General features: G+C 41.4%; 1 long non-coding RNA gene across 1 annotated transcript; it reads left to right on the plus strand.

The window, feature by feature from the left end:
* The first annotated feature begins 64 nt into the window (after positions 1 to 64).
* LOC121044602 (uncharacterized) lies at positions 65 to 9,466 on the plus strand. The gene is made up of 2 exons (XR_005797384.1): positions 65 to 810; positions 8,977 to 9,466. It is a non-coding gene; the product is annotated as an uncharacterized LOC121044602 (long non-coding RNA).
* Positions 9,467 to 13,798: the final 4,332 nt, after the last annotated feature.

Genomic DNA, 13,798 nt, shown 5'->3' on the forward strand with positions numbered 1-13,798 from the left:
GCGGGCAGAAGGAAAGGAGAGCGCTCATTGGCTGCAGTGCCTATAAAAAGCGGGCCACTGCGGGTGGCAGGAGAGAAGCGCGGGAGCGGCCAGGGCGCTGGTTCCTGTGAGCCGGGTGGAGGAGGGCGGGGGCTAGGGCTGCGCAGGCGGAAGAGCGAGCCGGGAAGAGCGGAAAATCTGCCGGTGCTGCAACTGCCCGAGTTCTGCGTGCTTCCGTAGCCGCCTATTCGGGGTAGAGCGGAGCCGAACTGCGCTCCAGTGCACAAGAACCGTGGTGTCCCCTCCCACCCCCGGTAGGAAGCCAGTCCTGAATCGGGAGGCGTGGTAGCCACCGACACCTAACGCCACTCTCCGGAGTGATTTCCTGCGGCCTCTGCGGCCTCAAGAGAGCACCGAAGGGGAGCTTAAGGAATGTACTCGGCACAAGCAGGCCTGTCACAGGGGCAGCCCCTCCCGAACTCGGTGACGTGAATCTTGGAAGCGGACAGCTCCAGCCTGAAGTCTCTCAGGGTACACAGCAGCTTAGCGCACACAGCCAGAGGTAACCCAAGAAGCTCCCTTTAGAACACCAGGTTGTCCTCAGAATTCACTCTCCACCATGGGACAAGAAAAAAGTTGAGGGTAGTAGACCTCAAACACCAGAAAGAAACGGTAAGGTCTTTGCGTGCTCTGAGTCCAGTTACACCGAACACAAATCCATCACCCCTAAAGAAAATGAGCAATCGAACAAGCAGCTCTCTAACAAGACCCATGTAATACGGTATTGCTGCCCTGGGTAAGAAGTAAGAGCATAAGCAGGTGCATTTCCTGGTAAGTAACTTGGAAATTGGCATTGGAATTTTGCCATTCTATTAAGGGGGCGGGGGTGCTGTGTCAGTCGAGAAGTTAGAGAAGAACACAAAAACACACGGGTTTTTTTTTTGTTTTTGTTTTTTGTTTTGTTTTTGTAAGATTTAGCCTAGGAACAACCACACAATGCCAGACACAGCAACTTAGGCTCACATGACCGGTGAAGTACCGCAACAGCCTGCTCCCCACCCCTGCATAGCTTGAGAATGAAGGGATTGCTCTCACCTATATTAATAATTAGGGCTTCCATACAATAATGTATAAAATGTCAAACTTCAACTTTCTGAACAGACTGCCTGACTGTATAAATCTATTAGGGGATGAATTTTTATTTTCCCCTCAACTTGGCACCTTCCCTTTTTGCATCTTCAAACATGGATTTCCATACTGAAAGCTTACCTGCACCTGCTAAAACAGTTAATTAGGTAACAATGGAATTCACCCCAAATATGCAAGAAGGGAGTGCAGACCCTCAGAGGGAGCTTCAGGTTAGTAAGCCATGTGATGTGGGGGTATTCGATCTCCTCTCTCTCAACCTGTTTCTTCTACCAAACAGTGAGAATTCCTGTGGCCAGAGGATTTTTTGAAGTAACTAAAGGCCAAATATACACTTAGTACAGAACGTGACTTTGTTGATCCAACTTATACACAAGATTGAGTAAATTGAACTTCAGAAATTTCAGTGACTTTTGCCTATGTAGGAGCTAACTTAACTCAGTTGCCTTAAACCATTAAATCAATTTTGATTGATTTATCATAAGGGCAAGAACATGTGGATTTAGAAGAAATTGTGACCTGCATTCTAAGGTGATGGACTTCCCTAAATGTACAGCACAATTGGTTGAAATTGCAGACGTGGAAGTCCTTTTCAATTTGCTAGCAAAAATTCAAACCGATCAGAAACCTTTTGGGTTTGATTTTTCCCTTTCCTTGAGTAAGCATATTGAAAATAAGATAAAGAGCTTGAGTTAGCAAAGAGACACCTTATGGTCCATGGTCTCGGTGTTATTTGAGGTCTTGACGACTGGCCAAGTCAGACTCCGAAACAGCCTGTCAGTTTCTATGCAGGGGAAGAGAACCACTCAGGAGCAGCTGCCTTCTGCCTTTCCTTTAAAAGCTAACCTTACTGGGGCGCCTGCGTGGTTCAGTCGGTTAAGTGAACCAACTCTTGGTTACAGCTCGGGTCATGAACTCGCGGTTTGTGGGCTTGAGCCCCGCATGCGGCTCCATGTGGACAGTGCGGAGCCTGCTTGAGATTCTCTCTCCCTGCCTGCCCCTCCCCGCTCACTCTGTCTCTTAAAATAAACTTGAAATAAAATAAAATAAAAAGTAACCTTAAAGAATCCTGAACAGAAGATTTTTAGGCTAAACATAGTTTAACCTACTTCTCAGAACACGTAAATGGGCTCAAAGCAGGGAGATGAAAGAATTTGTTCCAAGTTCCAAAGGGATGAAAGAATTTGTTCCAAGTTCCAAAGGGATGAAAGAATTTGTTCCAAGTTCCAAAGGCTGCACCATAGTATTTACCATATTCCATACCATTTGTACATTATGACTCACACCAAGGAAAATCTTGTGTTTGATGTATTAAAAAATCCTATATTGCCTTTTGGAAAAGCATCTCAACCTAAAGCTTCAGAACTCCATATGGAGCACATTTTTCCGATTAGGTGCTACTCTTCTGGGATGTATATAAAACTTTGTGCAGAGGAGAGAGGCTACCTTGATTATTTGGTATGAACAGATCCCACACTTCCCACTCTGTGCAGCTGCAGTCTTAGCTGATAGCTGTTGCTATTGCGTAGCCACCCCAATATGTGCTTTAGAAAAGTGTGTAGAGGTTAGAATGTGCTCACCTCACTATGTGCCAATTAACAAGCTGCAGTCTTGAATAAGACATGGTCCAGTAACATAGCTGCCTTTGCTGTAACAAGAACGACCCTCTTCCAGACACCTAAGAAAACCTATAAACTTATGAGGCAGTTGCATTACCACACAGATTGTGAGGAAAGAGCCGGTCACTGTTGCTTGTTAAAAGGAGAAATTCTTTTGACAGTCCATAGTCTACAAGTCTATAAAGACTGCTGACTAGCCAGATTTAGAGAAAAGTTTGTTGAAGCATCGTTTGTAGGAAACAAATGCATGTTTCCAACTTGGTCTCCCAATTTCTACCATCCAGGAAAAAACAGTACATCCATGGCAATTACCATCTACTTTTTTTGTTGTTCGACGTGATTTATGGAAAAATAGAATCTTTGCGAGTTTTGTATCATGCACTCACTTTACATAAACTTCACTATATTCTGGAACTTCATAAATGTTTCATGGCTATATACAGCTCTACTATAGAGATGTACTATGATAAATTCCTTATTAGGTACTATTGTTAATATTACAGTGAATGTTTGCTTATAGGATTGTCCACATCTCCTTATAAGAATTATCCTAAGAATATTCTAGAAATGAGTTATTGGTACAGAGGGTATGAGCACTTTTAAAACTTTACTAGCTTATAGCCTTCCTTCCCCTGGCCCCAACTCCAAAGCAGGCAAGGCTTCTCTTGCCTCATTCTTGCTTTGAGTATATCCTTTAATAGCTGAGAGATGGTGTATTTCATTAGAAAGACTCTTAAACCACGGACCTTCTTTTTCAGAAGTGGTGGTATCCAGACACTAAATTCTGCAGAGGTCACTGGGTACTTTGCCCATTTACTGCTTCCAATAACTTCTAGGACCTTAATATTTTCTTCTCAGCCCTGCTTTTCTTGTTCTAGGTGGTCAACCATTCACCCACCTCCAGCCACCTCTGATTTACCCCAAACCTCTTCTCTGCTTCCTATACTTGAAAGGAGTACCATTATGTCCTAGAGGATAAACCTCCTATGAAGCTAACACAACTTGATTCATAAGTGGAAGAGGTCAGAAGGAGGGTAGAGGCTTGAATTAAGAGTAGGGTTTTCCAGGGGCACCTGGGTGGCTCAGTCAGTTGAGCGTACAACTTCAGCACAGGAGGGGATCTCACGGTTTGTGAGTTCGAGCCCTGCATCAGGCTCACTGCTGATGGAGCCTACTTTGGATCCTCTGTCCCCCTCGTTCTCTGCCCCTCCCCCACATGTGCTCAAAAATAAACAAACCAAAAAAAAAGGATTTTCTGCTCCTGGCATGGTCATGGTGGCCTACAAAGTACAGGGAACCCTACTTGTAATGGATTCTTGCAGCTAGGAAGTTTTAAGTCTAAAACATCTCCATGTCAGCTTAAACTAGTTTTGTCTCCAGCAAGCTGATGTTCAAGTCTCACATGTCTAGTTTTTAAAGATTAGTGGCCTGGCAATCATGAACATTTGCTACTTAACTAAAGGAGCTTGGGTAGGTCACTCGTTCCTTCCAGGCTTCTGTTTACTCAAATGTAAAATAGAGTTGCACTAATCACTGATGATTAAGGACCCTTTGGGATCTAGAAGTCTATACTCCTGGTTGGGGGGCAAGGATTTGTTCTAAACAGATAACTCCCCTCTTCCAAAAAGAATTTGCTGTGTCTTGGAGTATGAAACCAAGACAAGCCATTTAAAATGAAGAGTCACCACCTAAAATGGTAAATAATTATATGAGGAAAAAAAAAAAAACTAGATCACACAAGCAAACACTACCTAAGCACTAAATATCAAGCTATGGCAATCCTTCGATACCTCCCCAGGATCATTTAAAATTAGTACTGCATTGTTGAATAGTTTCCTAATGGCACTGTGACAAATTACCACATAGTTAATGACATAAGACGCAAATTTATTCTCTCATCGTTCTGTACACTAGAAGTCCTGGTCTTATGGGGCTAAAAATCAAGGTGCTGGCAGGGTTGGCTCCTTCTAGAGATCTCAGGGGAGGATTCCTGATCTCTTCCAGCTTCTGGCTGTTTACATTGCTTGGCTTTCAACCATATCACTCTAGTCTCTGCATCTGTGGTCACACTGCCTTCTCTGTAGTCTAACCTCTTGTGCCTCCCTCTTATAAGGGCGATTGCATGTAGGGCCTACCCAGATAATCCAGGACAACCCCTAGTCTCAAAATCCTTAATTTATCACATCTACAAAGTTATTTTTGCCACATAAGGTAACATTCACAGGTAACTTTGGAGCCATATCTAACCTAACACCCTGATCTTAAGATATACAGGAAAAGCAAATACTCCCATGGAAATCCAAAGTGACAAGCACAATTTACTAATGCCTACGGAATGAAGTAAACTCTCAATTTCAGAAAGAGTTTAATTAAAATTTAGTGGTGCAGCCCCAGGATACTCTAATTCTGTTTAGACAGTTTGTAATTCTATTTACATGTCCTCTGGCATTTGAGTTTTTCTTCCATTTTTTTTAATAACCTTGAGAATTCACCTACCATACAATTCACCCATTTAAAGTATATAGTTAAGTGGCTTTTTGTGTATTTACAGATTTGTGCAACTATCACCACTTTTAGGACATTTTTAATCACCTCTAAAAAAAATACCCTGAACCTTTGAGCTATCACCTTTCACCCCCTACCTTCACTCCCCAGCCCTAGGAAATCACTAGTCCACTTTCTGTCTCTACAGACTTCTGTTCTGGACTTTCATATGAATGGAATCCTATAGTATGTGGTCTTTTGGGATTGGCCTCTTCCACTTTGCATAATATTGAAGTTTCCTCCATGTTGTGGCACGTACATTCTCTCCTATGGCCAGATAATATTCCCTTGTATGGCTGTGTGGAGTTTTGCGCATTCATTCATCCATTGATAGACATTTGGATGGTTTCTACCTGTAAGCAATTTTGAATAATGTTATCCCTCTACTTTTGCTCAAGACAATATTAACTTTTTCTTCAAAATCTCTTCTACTTTCCCTTCTTTACTGACCATGCCTAAAAACTTTCTTCATGGTAATATTGTTCTAGAGCAGTGGGTCCAAATATGAATGGTATTTCTTCCAACATTTAACGAGTTAAAATTTTGTTCCTCATAGTCTGATTAGTCCTTCACTCTCCATAAAATTCTTGAACATTAGCTTCTTCCTATTATATTCTTTTTTCTATTCTAGGATATAGAAGGATAAATCTTTGACCATACTTTAACTCTACAATGTTCATCGTGGTTTTGAACTTTCCGTGGGATGAAACATCTGAATTTCTTTATCCTGCACAACAGGAAACAGTGCATTAAGTTCCTTGCAAGTCTTTGAATAACCAATAGTCTAAGCCCTACTTGATAACCGTATTATAAAAAAAGACCAGTATGGTAAACTAGAAGAATCTGCTACCTACCTTTAATTATGAAGTACTTACTGTTTCTCAATGGAGATTTCAAGAAATGAAAAAAAAAATTCTCTTTGGAAAATAAAGGTGCTTTGGAGACTGAGAGGAACTATATAGGGTCATTTGCTTCTTCATATTGGAAGATCAGTTTTGAATTTAATAATCAAACCTTAAAAACCAATTCACATTGCATTAGAAATCTGTTTTAACAAAAACAGTTTACGACATGTCCTTAGTGCACCCAAATCAACAAAACACACATTAGAAGCTAGGAGCCCTAGGCAATGAAAGGTAATGTATTAATTTCCCAGGACTCTAATTTACAGATATCTAGCCATTTCTCTTAAAAGCTAGAACTTATTTTAGCAATTCTCTGCAGACGAAACTGATACGATTTCCCTAATACCTGTGGCTTTAAGCGCTCAGTGACAGCTTTCACAGGTTCACAATTGAGAACCCACATCACTCTTTGTATAGGATATACACCGTCTTCATGGCTTCATTTTTTTTTTCCTGAATCCTTTTCTCAGCTGTAGAAACTACATATTTGATGTTGTTTTAGGTTGGGTTCTCCAGGAGACAAATGCGCAGATGGCGTTATGAGAAAAGGTTGATTAAGAATTAGCACCTGTGGGGCGCCTGGGTGGCGCAGTCGGTTAAGCCTCCGACTTCAGCCAGGTCACGATCTCGCGGCCCGTGAGTTCGAGCCCCGCGTCGGGCTCTGGGCTGATGGCTCGGAGCCTGGAGCCTGTTTCTGATTCTGTGTCTCCCTCTCTCTCTGCCCCTCCCCCGTTCATGCTCTGTCTCTCTCTGTCCCAAAAATAAATAAACGTTGAAAAAAAAAAAAAAAAGAATTAGCACCTGTGGAAGGAGAGCTGCAGGACTTGAAGGGGCAGGGGAGGGCACAGAACATTATGCACACCTGACAAAGCCCCTACCAGTTTTAGGGGAAACTCCAGAGCAAAAGGTGCCCATTAGGGAGTCCATGCTGGGGAGAAAGGACTAGGCCCTTGTATGGCCACCTCTCTCACAGTCACTGTCTGGGAACAGCCCCAAGAAGACCCCAGGATAAGCATGACCCGGGTTTGAAGGCTCAAGTAGAACCTGAAGAAACTGGAGACCATCCGCTAATCATACTGCAAGTGAGTGGAGTCGCCTCCAATGCTGCATTTCCATGCCAGTCACGTGTGTCAGCACATCAACAGCCTGTCTCACCTACAGCCCTTGCACCATCAAAGACAGGTTGGTTATTAAGTGTATATAGACTTCACTATTAACTACAACCAACCCTGTTGTGTCAACGTGCTACTGCCTGAACATACCTGCGATTTCCTTCTGATGTGGTCAGCTATGAATGTGGGGAAAATAATTCAATCCCCCGGTCTCAGTGATCAATATGCTGAAATCTCACAGCAAAAAATCACAAGTGAAATAAGTTTCCAATACTATGTATTAGGTAGTTGAGGTGAGGTAGTTTCCTTCTCTAATTCCAGCTGATCTATTTTCCCCTTGTATTGCTGTACAAGAAGATCCCAGAATCTGTGGAGACAGACGAAAAAGTAGGCCTCAAGCCTGCCATAGAGGAATTTCCGATTAATAGAGAAACCGGATGAAGAGTTGCTTCAGTGTCTAAGTGATGGGAACTCAGCGAGGTCTTGTCAGACTTCTTGGAGTTTTGAGGAGAACTCTCAAAGAAAGGAGAGCTAGGTCTTGGAGGTTTTGTGAGGGGAGGTGTCCAAGTGGGAAAACAGCATGTGAAGGATGGATGTGGGTAGAAGTAGGAGAGATTCTCTAGTTGAAAGGAAAGGAGAGTGTGGGTCCAAAGTATAGGATGTGAACAAGACAGCTAAATGTGCGGCAAGGATAATTTGAGAGTTAAGATTTGCCCAGGATCCTCTCTGCAGATTACTGCCTCTTAACTCACCACATGGTGTTAGTGACAAGTCGACTTTCAGGGCCATTCTGTGTATCTGCCCAATTGTTCTGGTACTCAAGACTAACATAACTAAGGCAGCTGCTCAGGTGAGCAAGTCTCAAGAAGTGGACATTTGCTTTCCTGGATGGTTTCTAGGCAATCACCACTCACTGGAATGTTTCCAAGTTGCTTTCTTGTAGGTATTTCAATACCTACTTTGAATGCTTCCAATTTACAACTTGGTCTCTTTGAAGACTTACATGTAAATATCTTAATTCAAAATTAGCGCTGGACTCAAAACAGCTTGCAAAGAGTTGAGAAACAAAACTACAGCACAAAGCCAGTGAAAAGTATGGCAGTTGTGCCATCTAGAATGATCATATCCCAACGTGAGATTCTGAGTCTATATAGTTTAAACTAAGTAAGACAAGCATGTAGGCACTCTGGGCAAATTAACGGGGTTTGATTCATTCTAACAAACATAAGTAGCACCTGCTGTATGTTAGGAATGATAGGAAAATAAGGTCTCTGCTCACAGGGAGCTTAATCTCTAGTGGATGGAGACGAGTATCAACTAGGGATAAGTGCTATACAGAATTAAAGGGGTGTACTAGCAAGTAACTGAAACAATGCTATAGACTATGGATGGCATCTCTGTGGATTTTGTTTAGCACTCCTGTCCAATAAAACTTTCTGTAATGATGAAAGTGTTCTATATCTACATTGCCCTATACCGTAGCATTAGCTACATATGGCTACTGAGCACTTGAAATGTGGCTGAGGCACTGAATTTTTATTTTAGTGTAAATCTAAAATAGCCACATGTGGGTAGTGGCTATCATTGGACGATGGAGGCACGAAGTCACAATATGGAGGTCTTCCATTTAACCATGACATTAACTATACTTAATTTCACCTCCCCCACTAGCCAATAAAGGAATGAAAAGACCCACAAAGAAAACTGAAGACACTTGTATAGAAGAGATCAACCATCTCAGAAAGCAAAATGAGTAAAGAATTGGGAATCAATACAGCAGAACAAAGCTGAAGCCTAAGTCCTGGAATCAGGAAAGCCAGCAAGAAGCAAGCCGATTCCTGCCACAGACTCCCATCAGCTCAGGAATAAGAGGCACCTGGTCCTCAGAGCCGGGAGAGACTGAAAACATAAAATAGCTGTGAATCTTTAAAATGCACATCTGAGCACCCTTATATGCCTCACTAAACGAGGCCTGGTGACTACCCCACCCCGCTGGCAGCCTGAAAGAAAACCAGAGTGAAAATTTACCCCCAAGATAAAACTGAAGAGGGCTTGACCTCAGGGACACCAGATAAGACATAAAGGCCAAGAGTAAATTCAGTAGAGATGGAATAAAGCTGAGGAAACCACCCAAAAATGATAAAGAAGCAGTTTGAGCAAAGACCATTAGAAGATCAGCCTGGACAATCAAAAGGAATGAAATCTTGCCATTTGCAACAATGTGGATGGAACTAGAGTATATTATGCTAAGCAAAATAAGTCACGCAGAGAAAGACAAACACCATATGATTTCACTCACATGTGTAATTTAAGAAACAACAGATGAACATAGGGTAAGGAAAGGAAAAGTGAGATTAAAACACAGAGGGAGGCAAACCATAAAAGACTCTAAAATACAGAGAATAGAGGGTTGCTGGAGGGGTGGGGGATGGGCTAAATGGGTGATGGGCATTGAGGAGGGCACTTGTTTGGATGAGCACTGGGTGTTATATATAAGTGATGAATCACTAAATTCTACTCCTGAAACCAATACTACACTGTATGTTAACTAACTTGAATTAAAAAAAAAAAAAAAAAGAACATTAGCCTGGAAGTCTAATACCCAATTAGATGTTTTAAGACAAAGAGAAACAACAGCAATAGTGAAAAGGAGTTACCAGATAATTTTAGCAAACATTCCACAACCCAAAACTATGTGTTTCCAGACCAAAAAAACCACAGAGGTCCAGAATAACACATTACCATCAAAGAGGTAATCATTTAAAAACCTTCCTACAGAAGCACCACTCCAGACAGATTTGCTATCAGATTTCATCAAACACCTCAGGAACAAAAAAACTCCAACCTTAAGACCATTCCAGAGTTGGTTTCTTTTCTCCTTAGCTTGCAGATGGCTACCTCCCGCTGCAGTCCTCAGGTAGTCTCCATGCACACCCCCGCTGTCTCTCTAGCCTCTCCTTATAAAGGCTCCAGTCAGCTGGGTTTAAGGCCCATCCCACCAGCTTCATTTTAATTTAATTACCTCTTTAAAGGCCCAGTCTCCATAGAAGCTTTCAGAGGTACTGGGAGTTAGTGCTTGAACACATAACCTTGGGGATGGGAAGACAAAGCCACCCCATAATAACATTCGTGGAGTACAACCTAAGAACAAAAATTTATTCAGATTGATGAAAATGTACAGCGAACATATTCAGTGTTGAAACATGAAAAAACCTTTGGTCAAGAGAATAAACTGGTGGTTGACAGAGGGAAGGGAGGTGGAGGGATGGGACAAATAGGAGGAGATTAAATGATACGCACTTCAGTTATAAAATAAATAAGTCACAAGGATGTAAAGTATAACATAGGGAATACAGTCAATAATATCGTAATAATTTTGTATGGTGATAGTAACTAGACCTATCATAGTATCATTTCGTGATATATAAAAAATTTGAGTCACCATCTTGTACACCTGAAACTAATATAATACTGTATGTCAACTAGAGACACCTGGGTGGCTCAGTCAGTTAAGCGTCTGACTTCAGCTCAGGTCATGATCTCGGAGTTCGTGGGTTTGAGCCCCCATTGAGCTCTGCGGTAACAGTGTGGAGCCTGCTTTGGATCCTCCGACTCCTTCTCTCTCTGCTCCTCCCCCACTCTCTCACTCAATACTGAATAAACATTAAACAAATTTTTAAAAATATTGGTATGTCAATTAAAGTTCAATATTTTTAAAGCCTTTGCTTTAAAGTCAAGGGGTCCAAAGAGCAATGGCTAACTTACAACACCATAATCACATGCTGTGGGATAACTGTTTTATAGAATTCTGATCCAGTGAGCTAAACGCGTAAAATAAAGCTTTGGCAACAGATCTAAGTTTCAATCCCGGGCACTTTATGACCTACGTGACCTTGAGAAAGATACTTAACCTCTGAGACTCAATTTCTCCACTCTTAAAATGGAGATAAAATATAGGTAACTGCCTAAAAGTTGTGAGGATTTAATGACAATGCAGGGAACTCTCAGGTACTGGCTGTTCTTCATCTCTGTGCTGAAAGCTTCGTCAGGGACTTTGAGTATTTCAAAGACCATGCCTTTGACTTAGTCTGGAAAAGTGGAAGAATTCTTCTTCCACCACCAACACTACCTAGGATCTCAGAAAAATACTCAACTTTGTAATGACAACAATGCCCTTTTAAAAGTGTTGGCGAAATGAAATAAACTAAGCAAAAGGGTAAACTGAAGAGAGTGAAAAGACGAAATGGCTTTTGTCGATTGTTCTGTGGCTTTCACGTGTGACCCAAAATAGAATCAAAAGAATGTGTGGGCAGTCCAGTGAAAGCAGCCTGGCTTTGTGTGCCACTAAGCTCTGTATTTTGTGCCATCTACGTGAAAGCAGGCGAGGGTATCAGGAAACAGCTAAAGTGAGTGATTAACTATTAAATTTCCTGGACGCGTTTCATTTGGCTGTGTGACTCCGGCGCCCACTTGCATTGGTGAAAAACACCCCTGCACTCCGTCAGGTGAGCAAAAGCTTGTGTGTTACATAGTGGACACAAGACCACGTCTCCGTGTGACAGAGGCCCAGGCAACAGAAGCATAGGGTCACGTCACTTTGTAGCAGAAATAGCCACCCTGAGCACACGGCTGTTGAGAGGTAGAGTTCTCATTGTGTCAAAGTGGAATAACTGATAAGTTCTCGTAGGAAAAGGCTGTGTGGAAGAACTGCTTTTAATTTCAAACTCTTAGCCACTTGTTTTTATAAATGTTCTCCATGTAGCAGAATATGACTTTGATAATGTCTAGACCTCTAGATAAAATGTTCCAGAACACATACAAACCATCAAGATGATTGACCCCGCTTATCAAGGAAAAATAGCTATTTTGTCTCATATTTTCCGGACAAATTTAGAAAGGAAGAAAAGTAGCAAATGTTGCCGGTTCCATAACAGTACAGACTCTTACTCACTAATATTAAGTGAAAACTCAGTTTATACCCTTTTAAGAAGTATTAGATCCCTGATGTGATAACTCTTGGACAAGAAGGCTGGAGGCTCAGATAACTCAGTCATGTCATAGCATGATTAACAATTTTATTTTTCTACAAGCATATACTTCAGTAAGTCAACCATTTATTTATGGTAAAAAAGGAAATTATAATAATACTGAAGCCATATGCAACTCTTATTCAAAATTAAGAAACTGAGGGGTGCCTGGGTAGCTCAATCAGTCAAGCCTCTGACTTCGGCTCAGGTCATGATCTCATGGTTTGTGAGTTCGAACCCCACACTGGGCTGTCTGCTGTCAGCATGGAGCCTGCTTTGGACCCTCTGTCCCCTTTCTCTCTGCCCCTCGCCCACTTGGACTCTCTCTCTTTCTCAAAAATAAATAAAAACCTTTAAAAAATTAAGAAATTGAATATTGCATTGTTTCTGTCAGCCCTAACATTCTTTTTTGAGAAGTAATTAACAGTTATTAAATGTTTGGTTATTATGACTGGTGGGAGAAAAAGTGGGCCTTTGTTTCTTTCCTGAAATCTCTCAAGAAAAGGCTGCAATCACTGAGTGTATAGAGGAATATCATTCACAGGTATGAGTGATAATGTTCACAGGGTATTTTATGGTACAAAGCAATAACAAAGTATTCCATTCTCAGGATATCAATGGTACTTTTATTTTTTTATTTACTTACTTTTTAGTTTGGTTTTTTTTTTTTTTTTAATATAATTTTCTGTCAAGTTACCTAACATAGAGTGTGCTCTTGGCTTCGGGAGTAGATTCCCACGATTCATCCCAACAAGCGCCCTCCCCAGTGCCCATTACCCATTTTCCCCCTCTCCCCTCCACCCCCATGGGCTCTCAGTTTATTCTCTGTATTTAAGGGTCTCCTTTGGTTTGCCTCCCTCTCTGAAACCAGTTTTTCCCCTTCCCTTCCCCCATGGTCTTCTGTAAAGTTTCTCAAATTTCAAAGGTAATTTTATGAAAAAGTTTTGACATACCAGAATCCTAAACTTGATAAGTTACTCTCAAGATGTTTAAGAATTATATGAACCAATGAAACACATGTGACAACACAAGCCTGTTTTTACACAGGAAAGCCTCTGTTGAAGATTATTCTTATTACAGACAAAGGCCTTTGTCTTGAGTCTGGGATGAGATAGTTGATCACTTTAAGGTGTGTTTATTTCTATTTTACAGGGATAGGAGAGTGGTAGTAATCTCCTCAAGTCTTACTTTTCCTTTGGTAGTTCTATTTGAGTTACTAAAATTTCCTGTTATTTTTGTGTAGAATGCACCATAGGCTGCCGGTAAACAAAACTTTGTCTGAAATTCTAAAACAGAAATGGACACTGCTGGGTCAGGGGACCCCGAGGGAGGAAATGCTGTTTTGTATCACATCAAAAGCGATACGCTAAATTTTACAAAAGACTAAAACATCCCTTGCATTGAAAAAACAAAGAAGGGTAAGAATGACTTGTTTAAACGTGCAAGTTGATACTAAGTGATGTCCC

This window comes from Herpailurus yagouaroundi, unplaced genomic scaffold, assembly GCF_014898765.1.
Source record: "Herpailurus yagouaroundi ecotype Mexico unplaced genomic scaffold, PumYag 29, whole genome shotgun sequence".
Taxonomy (NCBI): Eukaryota; Metazoa; Chordata; class Mammalia; order Carnivora; family Felidae; genus Herpailurus; species Herpailurus yagouaroundi.